The sequence below is a fragment of the Lepidochelys kempii genome, chromosome 10 (assembly GCF_965140285.1).
Source record: "Lepidochelys kempii isolate rLepKem1 chromosome 10, rLepKem1.hap1, whole genome shotgun sequence".
NCBI classification, from domain to species: domain Eukaryota; kingdom Metazoa; phylum Chordata; order Testudines; family Cheloniidae; genus Lepidochelys; species Lepidochelys kempii.
This window is the reverse complement of record NC_136389.1, coordinates 76,226,333-76,240,305: the sequence shown is the minus strand read 5'-3', so window position 1 is coordinate 76,240,305 and position 13,973 is coordinate 76,226,333. Positions and strand designations below refer to the sequence as shown.

The following is a 13,973-nucleotide window of genomic DNA, read 5'->3' as shown; positions in this document are numbered from 1 at the left end:
TCTCCTCATAACTCATGTGTTCCAGTCCCCTAATCATTTTTGTTGCCCTTCGCTGGACTCTCTCCAATTTATCCACATCCTTCTTGAAGTGTGGGGCCCAAAACTGGACACAGTACTCCAGATGAGGCCTCACCAATGTCGAATAGAGGGGAACGATCACGTCCCTCGATCTGCTCGCTATGCCCCTACTTATACATCCCAAAATGCCATTGGCCTTCTTGGCAACAAGGGCACACTGCTGACTCATATCCAGCTTCTCGTCCACTGTCACCCCTAGGTCCTTTTCCGCAGAACTGCTGCCTAGCCATTCGGTCCCTAGTCTGTAGCTGTGCATTGGGTTCTTCCGTCCTAAGTGCAGGACCCTGCACTTATCCTTATTGAACCTCATCAGATTCCTTTTGGCCCAATCTTCCAATTGGTCTAGGTCCTTCTGTATCCTATCCCTCCCCTCCAGCGTATCTACCACTCCTCCCAGTTTAGTATCATCCGCAAATTTGCTGAGAGTGCAATCCACACCATCTTCCAGATCATTTATGAAGATATTGAATAAAACCGGCCCCAGGACCGACCCTTGGGGCACTCCACTTGATACCGGCTGCCAACTAGACATGGAGCCATTGATCACTACCCGTTGAGCCCGACAATTTAGCCAGCTTTCTACCCACCTTATAGTGCATTCATCCAGCCCATACTTCCTTAACTTGCTGACAAGAATACTATGGGAGACCGTGTCAAAAGCTTTGCTAAAGTCAAGAAACAATACATCCACTGCTTTCCCTTCATCCACAGAACCAGTAATCTCATCATAAAAGGCGATTAGATTAGTCAGGCATGACCTTCCCTTGGTGAATCCATGCTGGCTGTTCCTGATCACTTTCCTCTCATGCAAGTGCTTCAGGATTGATTCTTTGAGGACCTGCTCCATGATTTTTCCAGGGACTGAGGTGAGGCTGACTGGCCTGTAGTTCCCAGGATCTTCCTTCTTCCCTTTTTTAAAGATTGGCACTACATTAGCCTTTTTCCAGTCATCCGGGACTTCCCCGGTTCGCCACGAGTTTTCAAAGATAATGGCCAGTGGCTCTGCAATCACAGCCGCCAATTCCTTCAGCACTCTCGGATGCAACTCGTCCGGCCCCAGGGACTTGTGCACGTCCAGCTTTTCTAAATAGTCCCTAACCGCCACTATCTCCACAGAGGGCTGGCCATCTCTTCCGCATTTTGTGATGCCCAGCGCAGCAGTCTGGGAGCTGACCTTGTTAGTGAAAACAGAGGCAAAAAAAGCATTGAGTACATTAGCTTTTTCCACATCCTCTGTCACTAGGTTGCCTCCCTCATTCAGTAAGGGGCCCACACATTCCTTGGCTTTCTTCTTGTTGCCAACATACCTGAAGAAACCCTTCTTGTTACTCTTGACATCTCTGGCTAGCTGCAGCTCCAGGTGCGATTTGGCCCTCCTGATAACATTCCTACATGCCCGAGCAATATTTTTATACTCTTCCCTGGTCATATGTCCAACCTTCCACTTCTTGTAAGCTTCTTTTTTATGTTTAAGATCCGCTAGGATTTCACCATTAAGCCAAGTTGGTCGCCTGCCATATTTACTATTCTTTCGACTCATCGGGATGGTTTGTCCCTGTAACCTCAACAGGGATTCCTTGAAATACAGCCAGCTCTCCTGGACTCCTTTCCCCTTCAAGTTAGTCCCCCAGGGGATCCTGGCCATCCGTTCCCTGAGGGAGTCGAAGTCTGCTTTCCTGAAGTCCAGGGTCCGTATCCTGCTGCTTACCTTTGTTCCCTGCGTCAGGATCCTGAACTCAACCAACTCATGGTCACTGCCTCCCAGATTCCCATCCACTTTTGCTTCCCCCACTAATTCTACCCGGTTTGTGAGCAGCAGGTCAAGAAAAGCACCCCCCCTAGTTGGCTCCTCTAGCACTTGCGCCAGGAAATTGTCCCCTACGCTTTCCAAAAACTTCCTGGATTGTCTATGCACCGCTGTATTGCTCTCCCAGCAGATATCAGGAAAATTAAAGTCACCCATGAGAATCAGGGCATGCGATCTAGTAGCTTCCGTGAGCTGCCGGAAGAAAGCCTCATCCACCTCATCCCCCTGGTCCGGTGGTCTATAGCAGACTCCCACCACTACATCACTCTTGTTGCACACACTTCTAAACTTAATCCAGAGACACTCAGGTTTTTCTGCAGTTTCGTACCGGAGCTCTGAGCAGTCATACTGCTCCCTTACATACAGTGCTACTCCCCCACCTTTTCTGCCCTGCCTGTCCTTCCTGAACAGTTTATAACCATCCATGACAGTACTCCAGTCATATGAGTTATCCCACCAAGTCTCTGTTATTCCGATCACGTCATAGTTCCTTGACATCACCAGGACCTCCAGTTCTCCCTGCTTGTTTCCAAGGCTTTGTGCATTTGTATATAAGCACTTGAGAGAACCTGTTGATCGCCCCTCATTGCCAGTATGAGGCAGGAGCCCTCCCCTCACAGACATTCCTGCCTGTGCTTCCTCCCGGTATCCCGCTTTCCCACTTACCTCAGGGCTTTGGTCTCCTTCCCCCGGTGAACCTAGTTTAAAACCCTCCTCACTAGGTTAGCCAGCCTGCTGGCAAAGATGCTCTTCCCTCTCTTCGTAAGATGGAGCCCGTCTCTACCCAGCACTCCTCCTTCATGGAACACCATCCCATGGTCAAAGAAACCAAAGCCTTCTCTCCGACACCATCTGCGTAGCCATTCGTTGACTTCCACGATTCGACGCTCCCTACCTAGGCCTTTTCCTTCCACGGGGAGGATGGACGAGAACACCACTTGCGCCTCCAACTCCTTTATTCTTCTTCCTAGAGCCACATAGTCCGCAGTGATCCGCTCAAGGTCATTCTTGGCAGTATCATTGGTGCCCACGTGGAGAAGCAGGAAGGGGTAGCGATCCAAGGGCTTGATGAGTCTCGGCAGTCTCTCCGTCACATCACGAATCTTAGCCCCTGGCAAGCAGCAGACTTCTCGGTTTTCCCGGTCAGGGCGGCAGATAGATGACTCAGTCCCCCGGAGGAGAGAGTCCCCGACCACCACCACCCGCCTTCTCCTCTTGGGGGTGGTGGTCGTGGAACCCCCAACCTCAGGACAGCGCATCTCATGCCTTCCAACCAGCGGTAGAGTATCTGGTAGAGTGCCTTACAACACCAGTTTTTAGTCAGAGATTGGACTCTAGAGGTTTGCAGCATGACTTAAAAACTTTTTAAAATTCTTAATGTAAATCTTGTATGTTCTCATCGAGTCCTCCTAATCTCCTTGCTTTTATGATATCTTGTGGCACTGAGTTCCATGAGCTATCTCTGCATTGGAATTGGAAATGTTTTTCTTTTTATCACTTCTTAATTTATTTCCATTTCCTTTACTGTCCACTTGTTTTTGTAATGACGAGAGAGGTAAATGGAAGTACCCAACATATTTTGTGTGTACCGTTCACTACTCTGGCCACTACCTTTCAGCCTGTGTGACACGGGAAGTGATTCCTTTTGTAGACCCTCAGCAATGTATCTTAGAGGGAGTCGCTCTGACCTAGCCCTTTTCATCTGTAGATCGCAAAGCACTTTACAAAGGAGTTCAGTATCATTGTCCCCATATTGAACATGGGGAAACTGAGGCACAGAGGATGGAAGTGACTTGCTCAAGGTTACCAAGCAGACAAAAAAAAAAAAAAAATCTCAACTCTTTTGAGTCTAAATTTTGAGTCTTCTTTTGAGGGGGTGGTTTTATGGCTTTTTTTTATTTTTTTTAAATACCTTAGAAGGTGATTTTCTTCTGTTCAAGGGAAGGGTGCATAGATCCCCTCTAGTGGATCTTCTCTTGTTGCAGCTTGCTGAGCAGCAGAACCAGACCTGTCAATCAGGGTAAGATGGGAGTAGCCACCTTCTTGGGTTATGTCAGTTCTCTTCTGCTTGTAGCTGCTGCAGGCAGCTGCAACAGGCCTCCTGCTCAGAGTGACTGCATTTAAAACAAACAAACTCCACCTTCTAATCTCTCTCTTAGGGCAATCCTTTGTGCAGAGTGCCAGTCGGGGAGGAGATGTTTTTTCTTCCCTGCACTTCTCAGCTCTTAGCTGGCCAGAGGCCCTGGATGTGGCCCCTCCCTAGCTATGTGGCCACTGCAATGGTGGAGAAGCAGAAATGCAGGGTAAAAACTCCATTTCGGGTGCTCCACTCCACTCATTGTTTCGATTGGGCTCTCTGTGTGATCTTTAGGGATCAGCCTGCTCCCACTCCCCAACCCAGCAGTGCTCTCCTGCGACTGAAATATGTGGGAGGAGAGTCAGTATCTCCCTTGTTTTAATTAATCCCAATGCTCAACTCATGGATCCCCCCTAGGCCTCCAGTAAAACCAGGAAAGACCTGATGATGTGGTGAAGAAAAAAAAACAAGCCAGAAAAAAGCTTTTGAAAAGCTTCAGACCTTCATTTGACATTATAAAGAAGCATAAGAAAGAAACCAAACCGCTCCCCCTTCACTTTCCCCAACGGTGCAAGTTACCTTTCATAGGTAGCTAAGCTATTGTGCAGCATGAGGCACTCCTGTCTTTTGGATTGAATGTAGTCCAGGGGTGGCCATCCTGAGCCTGAGGAGGAGCCAGAATTTACCAATGTTCATTGCCAAAGAGCCACAGTAATACGTCAGCAGCCCCCCATCAGCTCTCAGAGCCTCCTACCCACTGGCGGCCCTGCCAATCAGCACCGCCTCCTCCTTCCCTGCATCTCCTGATCAGCTGTTTCCTGACTGTGCAGGAGGCTCTGGGGGAGGGTAGGGGGAGGAGCGAGGGCACTGCAGACTCAGGGGTGGCAGGGCCTGTGGCAGAGCCAGGGGTTGAGCAGTGAGCGCCCCCCGGGATATTGGAAAGTTGGCGCCTGTAGCTCCAGCCCCGGAGTCGGTGCCTATACAAGGAACCGCATATTAACTTCTGAAGGGCTGCATGTGGCTCCAGAACCACAGGTTGGCCACCCCTGATGTAGTCTCTCCATGACAGTCCCTCCATGACTGCCTTAGTCCTTGCTACATCAAGGAGAAATGGCCTCCCATTTGGCTAGCTGGAAAAAAGTGAGTCATTCTCTGGGCCAGTGAGAGGCAGGGGAAAAGCACAGTGTTTAGTATAAGGTATGTGTGGGGTAGCTCTAAAAAAGTGCTCTTGGCATGCACACTATGCTATTCTGTGGGATATTACTGTTCTGTGACTCGGTACAGATAGCATTTCACTACACAAGACAGTGTCAGTCCCCACAAATGATTGACTTTGTGAAGGATTCTGCATCATGTGACCTCTTCCTGGCCTCAGAAAGCTATTGCGCTCCTCTCACAGATTCTGTTGAGACCACTAACTGCCTTTAGCTTTATGGAAGGGAAGGTTATATTTCAGAAAGCCAAGGTCAATGTCTTAGGAGCCAGGCGAGGGCTGGAATTGTGTTTGGAAGGATTTGACAGCTGAAATACCATTCTGTCTTCAGGAAGCTTTTTTTGTTTTTTGCCTACCGCCTTTTAGGATTTTTGGGGGGGGGGGGTGCAGGGAACCTTTTTTGTTGTTTTTTTTTTAAAGGAAAAAAAAAAGGTCGTATCCTGACCCGGAAGTTGCTTTCTCCATATAGGATTGTTGCCATGTACTCCACGTAGGACTGCCATTAAGGTCTGTTTTGAAGCAGCAGCTAGTAAAGAAATACAATAACTCACTTGCCCAGGCCTCCGAGGTAGGCAGGTGCTTCAGTGCCTAGCTGAATGAAGCACATGAGTCTGTCCATTGAAGTAGGTGGGACTCTGTGTCCTTAAAGTTGGGCAGGTACTTTGGATTCGGGCTTTGGTGGAGAGCACAGTATGCCAGTTCTCCAAAGACCAGGCTGACTTCCTGCTTGCTTATGGATGCATTTCGATTTTATCAAAGATCACTGTTCTATTTTATATATTTATCCTAATAGTTTGTATCTTTGCATCCTGAGACCTTTATGTGTGTCTGTCTCCATCTCTCTTGCCCCTCATGGAGGTATGGGGTGGGGAATCAACTGGAGTTTATTTTCCTCATGTGTCTGTTAGACCCTCCAGGCATGGTATAGAGCAGGGATCGGCAGCCTTTGGCATGTGGCCAGCCAGGGTAAGCCCCTTGGCGGGTCAGGCCGGTTTACCTACCGTGTCCGCAGGTTCGGCCGATCGTGGCTTCCACTGGCTGTGGTTCGCCGCTCAAGGCCAATGGGGGCTGTGGGAAGCGGCGGCCAGCACGTCCCTCGGCCCATGCTGCTTCCTGCAGCCCCCATTGGCGGGGAGCTGGACGCGGCAGGTAAACCGGCCTGGCCCGGCCCGCCAGGGGGGCTTACCCTGGCGGGCCACAGGCCAAAGGTTGCCGATCTCTGATATAGAGCCTACTTGTTTACTTAGGTTTTTGTTTGAGAGGGTGCATATAGAGGATATTGGGGGCACATTTGGTTTAGATTTGGTTTTTGTTCTTAAAATTTGTTAATTTCAGATTTTTTTTAAATGTATGATGCTTAGTGACAATGGTGAAAGCCAAGTTATTATAAATGTGATAAAAATTAAGAAGTGCTATTGTCCACTGAAAAGAGAGGTACTTGAAATATTAATTTGAGGGCTGAATCCTGGTCCTGTTGGAGTTCTGTGTTAACCAAAGCCATTGACTTCAAAGTAGCCAGGGTTTGTGCCTTTGTGTATTTGTGAAAAACTTTTGCTGCCTGATGCCAGGGTTCAAAAGGTGGCAATAGCAAAGGGCCAGTGGGATTCTTAACCCATGGGTTTGCTTTTCAGAATTTCTCCTATGGATACTGGGCAGCTGCCCTTTTTTTATTTTTACATTATCATATAATATGAATCACTTTTAAACATGATCTGGAGTCCATTGTACCTAGAAAAGTCTGAATGGTTTCAAAGCTAGCTAGTTACAGCAAAAACACAGCTCCGGACTTGCCAAAAATAGAAACCTGAATTTGAAACACAGGAGAAGATGAAATTGAGCTGCTGTTTCAGTATATCCTGCCTAGCTGTCTCCCCACACAGTCTTTGCTTGCATGCCCTTAAATCTGGGGCAGGGCCTCTTGAAAGCAACCTTTCAGACTCTTGAAGCTACATTGTGTAAACATCTTCAGCAATAATTTATCCTCCAGAAAGCAGCCAAACTAATGCTCCCATCCTGGTTAGGATTGCCTTAGATCTTAGTCTAAGCCCTACATTTTCTGTGTGTCTGCTCATGTGGCATCACACAATTAGAAACATAATGTGATCAGAAACATCATTTTAATCCTCTAATATTGACAGCTGAACTGCTAATTTTCCTCCCCCTTGTCTTTGGCCATATGTTATTAAGCTAAATACCAAAACTTCCACTTTTTGCTGGATGGTTTCTATATATGAGGAAATAATGCCAGTTTCAACACTTAAATTCTTCCCTAATCATCACAATTATGTCCCTCTCTTTTAAAATTGATACTGAAAAAAACAAAAATCTCTGTTGAAAAGGGGGGAATCCTGGTTTAATATAAACCTAAATGCAGAAAGTACAGATGAAACATTTTCAGTCTAGAAAATTCAGAGCAGCTACAAAAATGCTTTATATTTAAAGTGACTTATAAAAGCCTTCTGGAGGAACATATGACTTTGATATTTTTAAACCTTTGCTATGTAAGCAGCATTTTTGAAATATAGGCTCATTTGTGTTTGCGTTTTTTGTTTTTGTTTTTACTCCACTGTGAAAGGTTCTCATTGATTTTGTCTTGTAAAACTCCAGCCTGAGCAAGGTAAAGGGACATGCCCTCTTCAGATATACCTCTTTCTTCAGCCAACACAGAGGTTGTTTACTACTTTCTACTCTGAATAACATGCCAATCATCTGGAACCTCCCTTCATGCCACCCAATTGGTTCCTTTTGAAATTCCACCTTTATGCTTAGCTTTGCTACATGACTGGCTTATGGGCTTGTCAGTCAAATGGGCATCCCACCAAGATGCAGTAGCAGTATTAGGAACACAGTTGTTAACCAGGCTGCGGAGAGGTTATCCTTTCCTGTAAACAACAGGATGGTATATCCTGTTAAATAAATAAATAGATTTATAAAGGTGATGGGGGAATAGAGAAATGCACCCTCCACTGCACCAATGAAGTGAGCTGTAGCTCACGAAAGCTCATGCTCAAATAAATTGGTTAGTCTCTAAGGTGCCACAAGTACTCCTTTTCTTTTTGCGAATACAGACTAACACGGCTGTTCCTCTGAAACCTGTCATTTAATTTTAAGAGGACTAAACAGTTGAAACCCTTTCAAGACCTTTTTGGTTTGAATCATATTTTTGTTACAGGTTTTCTAAAGCTGATTTACCCTCATTAATACAGGAGCTGTCTTCGTTGCCCTTTAAGAAAGTGCGCCAGGGTGACTGTGGCTTTCCTTAAAGACGAAGACCTGGGTGGAGGGGGAGGAGGGTTTTTTGTTGTTGCCCTTTGTGTGGCTCTGCTAGTTCTCGGAGCTCATGTACACAATTTGTATGTGCTATCATCTGTTCATCTCCAATTATACTAACAAGGGGAGTACTTGAATAGGATGGTACTAATTTGATATTAATAAAGGAGGTAGGACAGGCATGGCTGTTGAAATGTGCATAACGCTTTTTTTGTTTTGTGGGTGGGGGAAGTATTATATTCTGTTCTTCTTCTCTGTAGAGGCAAAGCCTTTTGTTTGTCTCCACTAAAGTTGTAGGTTTGAGATTGGGGAGCATTGGGAGAAAACAGGGCAGCTTTGTGTTAAAAAGTGTTTTTCTACCTTTTGCTGTGACCCGAATCAGGTTTCCCATTTCCAGTAGCACAATGTGCTCGTATTCAGCGTGATAGAGGAGTAGTGGACATGAATTATTTGTGACAAGGCTGCCTGGAATACGTGGAGTGGAGTTTTACATGGAATGGAATCCCTGCAGTATTGGAGGCTTCTGTGTTTGCTGCGAGACTCAAAGTAGGAAGCAAAGCTGACATAACATGGTGCATTGCACAGATAGGATTTTTTTTTTTAGGTGGCGCTTTCTGTGCTGTGGTTGGTCCCTAATTCTGTACTTGGATATATTTATCTTGCATGCCAGATGGGTTAATTTACAAATATCTTCCTTTTATGACAGGGTGAAGAGTCACTGACAGTAGGTCAGTTTCCTAATTAAAAGCCAGTGATTTGAATGTTTGGTAATTAATGCTGTAGGGCATGGCTATGTAATCTACCAGTATTTTTCTAATGGCCTCTCTGGCCATTGTATGTATCTAACTTTGATTTGATGAGTGGCAGAGACTGGTGTACCTGGCAAATTTGCAGAGTTGACTTGATGGCGCAGCGATTTAGGAGCAATCAGTGTGGATCCCTTAGCAGCTCCTGAGCAGGCCACTGGCAAAGGTAGATGGCTATAGCTCTTCAAATGTGTCCCTGATAAATTCAGGTAGCTAAGAAGCAGGAATAAGACAAAACGTTTAGATAATAAACTGAAAGTCCAGTGGGGGTATTGTGATAAAAGCAAGTGCATATAATGTACCAAGGGCTTTCGGAACTAAAACCCCCTAGGAAAGGAACAAAAATGAGTTAGTTGTGAAACTTATTCATTTTGTTGACCCTAGCTATTAGTCATTTTAAATCATTTGAGACAGAAATAATAAATTGGAATTGCTAATCCTTTTTGCAATGTTTCAGGGCACCTACTTGTTCAGTAATTGGACTTCATTTACCCCCATTTTATTTAAATGTTACTTAAACAAATTCAGTAAAGCTTTGTTGCTGTTTTGTTAGATTTTTAGAATACTTCATTGTTCCAAAACGATAGGATACATTTTTGGCTAAAGGAAAAAAGCCGTGAAAGCCACAGTTATTTGAAATCCCTTGTATAAATAATTCTATCCTGTTCCAATGTGGAAAGGCAGAAAAAGTGATTGCTGATAAGATATAGCTACTTACATAGGGATCTTTCTAAATTCCAGCCATGAATGTGTGATTGGTCTTTTGATGGGCAAGAGGGAATACTCCAAAATGTCATTTGTTGTCCATATCCCCTATTAGCTTTCCCCAAACTCATTTGTCCACTCTGGCTCCTTTATTGTGCCTCCTGTTTCTTTTGGAATAACATCTCATCTAAATGATATGCAGCAAAATTGCACGTCAAGAAAAAATGTTCTGGTTGGAAAGAGTGTGAGGAAAAAAATATTACCTTGTCACAAACACACTTATTTCTGGGACCAGATGTCCTTAGCTAATTTTCTGAATTAAAGTGCAAAATGATACCCTGAATAATGCAGGCTGCCAGTTTACTAGTGACTCTGAAATGCTTTTTCTGTCAGAAATGAATTGTACTGGCTTGATTCTGAGCCAGGGCAATAAAAAGTTTCTGAATATGTGAAGTAACAAGAAGCAAAACAGGCTATGCTTTAGAAAGAACAGGCCAAAGAGATATGTTATGGTTTACACCTTGGAATGATTATCTTCTAGTAGTACATTTTGAAAAGCTCTTTTAAAAACGCGTGGAAAATTGTATGCAAGATGACTCAACAATGATTAACCTCTCCTCTTAAAAGCGATTTTTAACAATATTTTTAAAAAAACCCACAATTGAAGTCACGCGGTAAAATGCGTAGCCAAGATAAGAGCTGAACGTTGTTGCAGAATGAATAGGGTAGAAATTAGTATTTTTATTTACTTCTTAATTTTGCACACAGTGCTAACTTTCCATAAGGGTCAACATTTTTTGTCGTCTTTGCAAAGCTTTGTGAACTAAATGAGAGAAACAGACATTCCTTCTGTTTTTTGAGACTATCCTTATTTATTTTTTTAAGAGCCCATAAGTGTGGTCATGTGTTGTCCAGTGCATATACAGATGGGGGTTTTGTAAGTTTGCGATAGCTTTATATTGATTGTGGAAGAAGATATACTGTTCATGGAAAGGGGCAGAGTATATAGAAGAGAATGAAACAACTGATAAATATCCTGGTTCCAAATCCAGGCTTTAATTTTGCTTTAGAAAGACATTAAATGGGCACTACTGAAAATACATATTTGTAATCCTTGCTTGTAATACAAATTTTTACCAGTTTAATAATGTATTATTATTTAATTTATTTTTCATTATTCATGCTTGTTTTTTCACTTTTTTTTTTTCAGCATTTTACTTAGTTTGGACAAATAAAACAGACAGACTTGCCTTTTATAATGAGTTTCACCTCCTGCTTCTCATGTCCTTGCATGGTTCTGTTTGTATTCACAAAATACCATGGAGATGTTTACATTAAAAAAATGAAGGTTTCCAAATAAACGGAAACATATTTTATAACTTGCTCTTTTCTTTAACCCAAAATTCTGCACCTCAACCAAGTTGAGTATTCTCTAGTACATTCTTTCAACATTGGTATGACAATATACCTAACCATTTTTCCCCTGCCAAATTTCGTACTCTATTATGTAGTGCCTGGATTTTCTTTTCAGCCATTTCCTACAGACCGCTGAAGGCATTGTACTCTGGAAACATGCTCCTTTTTCTGTGGTGCTGCATAGCATCCTTTGGCAGTGCTTTCAAATAGGATTCCCATCTAGTAGGGAACAGATTGGGATTTTGGAAACTGGAATTAAGAGAATAGGTTAGATTAAACGGCTGCTTTCGTTTGAGAAATGTAAATATTCCCTTATTCTATGGAGACATTCTTAAGGAGGGTCCAAAATGTCACCTGCATCCTTAAGTTTTTTTTACATGTGATCACCACAGTCATTAAGGAAGAACTACCAACTGCCCAGACTAGACATCAAATCCCAGTAGGTGAGCTGAGCCAACCTAAAGAAAACAAATTCCGGCTTCTCAGGCACTGACTTCTCTTCCATCTCAGTCCCCTTCTGGCTTTCTAGCACAAAGGAGGCGGGGCGGGGGGGGGAAGCAGTGGGGCAATGTGTCTTGTGCATCTGCATTCCTTAGTCTAGCTAGCATGCCCAGATTCCTGGATGTGCTGTTCAGATCATTAATGAGAGATTTTTCAATCAATATCAGTCTTTGTTTTGGAGATAGGTATGTTTACAGCTATTAATTGTAAAGAGGATCAGATCTCAACTTGTTATAATGTCCCTCTGAATTTATTTGATATCCACTGACTGTAACAAGAAAAAAAAATCATAGCTCAGGACAATAGACCTTTGTAGTTCAGAGTCCTTCATAACAAATGACAGGGCCAGGAACAGGGTGGTTTGATGGTGTCTGATTGAAAGGTAGCATTCAGTGCAGGGAATAAAGCAAAGGTAAAATCTGGTCATGACTTTTGAGGACTGAAGATTTTTTACATCTATACTAGAATCTCTATTGCAGCTCTGATTTTTATGTGATTTTTATCATTTGAAAATGCCTTTGTGTGAATTTTTAATTTCTTCCTTCCACCAGCTACTACTGTAGCTAGGCCCATTAGTTGAGCTGCTGGAAATGGAGATCTTGCTGCCAATAAAAGTAGGAGATTTAGATTAGTTTTCTGTTGTTCATATTCTGAATGCACGCATGTACACACAAAAACATTTAAAAAAAAATATCCACACCCAAAATCCATTCACAAGCCCTAAATACGTGTGCTAGTATATGGTTTAGAAAACTTACTAATGATATACAGCACATTGCTAACTACAAAATTCTCAGATATCATTAAACTTAAGCAGCTGTGTTAAAACACAGGCAGAGTTAGCACAAATAACCAGCAGCTATTTTTCTGAACCCAGTCTTATGCCCAGTGCAGCATTTATCTAGATGACTGCAGATCTGCACTTTTTTTCTGTTTTCTCCTTGTCTCCTCCCCAAGGCTTGCTTCTACCAAACATATAGCAGGAATGTGCTGTGGTGGATGTCAGAGGCAAACTAATGGATCTTTTTGTTCTGTCTAGACTTCTAAGATCAGTGTTGACAATAAATAAAGCAAGAAAATCAGATGAATTAAGAAAGCACTGTGATAAATGCCTGTAACAATAGCATTGTTTAAAATATAGAGAATACAACTGAATTCTTTTGTTATGGTTGAGTCCTGTGTTTTGAGACAGTTCAAGGTTGCTTATGGGGCTTGCTGCTATGCCCTTATCAAGAATTTTATGAATATGAGACAAAAATGTTGGTTAGAGTGTAACCTTTTGGAATTGGAACAGAGTACGTGTTGAGTGGATTATGAAGGTGAAAGTCTAAAAGCATTTAATTTATGGAAAACATTTATCTTTGCATGGAATACTTTTAGGAGTTTGTTGTTTTGTAGAATATTGATTAAAACAGACCCCAGAAACAGCAATACTGTGTGGTATTTAATTATTTTTACAGATCAGAATAGTTTTTTAATAAGAGTGTCTCAGATTATCATTGAGAATACTCTGAATAGAAACCCATTACACCACCTTCTTTCTTAAATACACAAAATGGAAGGATGAGATCAAGTGTGTACCCCTGTGGTAAAATCCCTTGCCTCAGTGTGTATGATGTACAATTGTACATCTGTCTTTGTTTAATTCAGCATGTTTTCCTTTTTCTGTAACAGAAACAGGACATTTTTATTCTTTGTTGTAGCACATACGCACCATGCTGAGAGCTTTTATTATGATAAAAATGGCATAGTACACAACCTTCACTGGCACTAACTGGATAGCTTTCAGAGAAAAACACAAAGCAATGATATTACGAATAGGTAGGTATAAGAGTTCACTGACAGCAAAGTGAAAACAGTGGGTTAAAACTGACCCTATTAAGGTTTGGGCTACACTTGAAAATTATGTTGGCTTATCTTCATGGGTCAAGGATGTGAAAAAAATTACACCTCTGACTTAGTTAGCTATGCCAACCTGACCCGCATGTAGACACAGCTACCTTGATGGAGGAATGCTTCTGTCAACACAGCTCTCTTCATTTAAGGAGGTTGTATTCCTACACTGATGTAAAAACCCCTTCTGTCAGTTTAGACTGTATC

At 43.0% G+C, this 13,973-nt stretch overlaps 1 protein-coding gene and 1 long non-coding RNA gene across 7 annotated transcripts in view; one reads left to right on the top strand and one right to left on the bottom strand.

Moving 5' to 3' along the window:
• The window catches only part of IGF1R (insulin like growth factor 1 receptor), a 309,308-nt gene that overhangs the window by 179,880 nt on the left and 115,455 nt on the right, over window positions 1-13,973 (top strand). The window lies entirely within an intron of this gene.
• Window positions 1-13,973, bottom strand: part of LOC140895068 (uncharacterized) — a 45,863-nt gene that overhangs the window by 31,055 nt on the left and 835 nt on the right. The window contains exon 3 of one of the 2 annotated variants that reach the window (XR_012154090.1): window positions 10,986-11,621. The exons of the other annotated variant lie outside the window; for it this stretch is intronic. This is a non-coding gene — a long non-coding RNA (uncharacterized LOC140895068). Of the gene's footprint in view, window positions 1-10,985; window positions 11,622-13,973 lie in introns of those variants that run through there. 2 annotated transcript variants of the gene reach the window in all.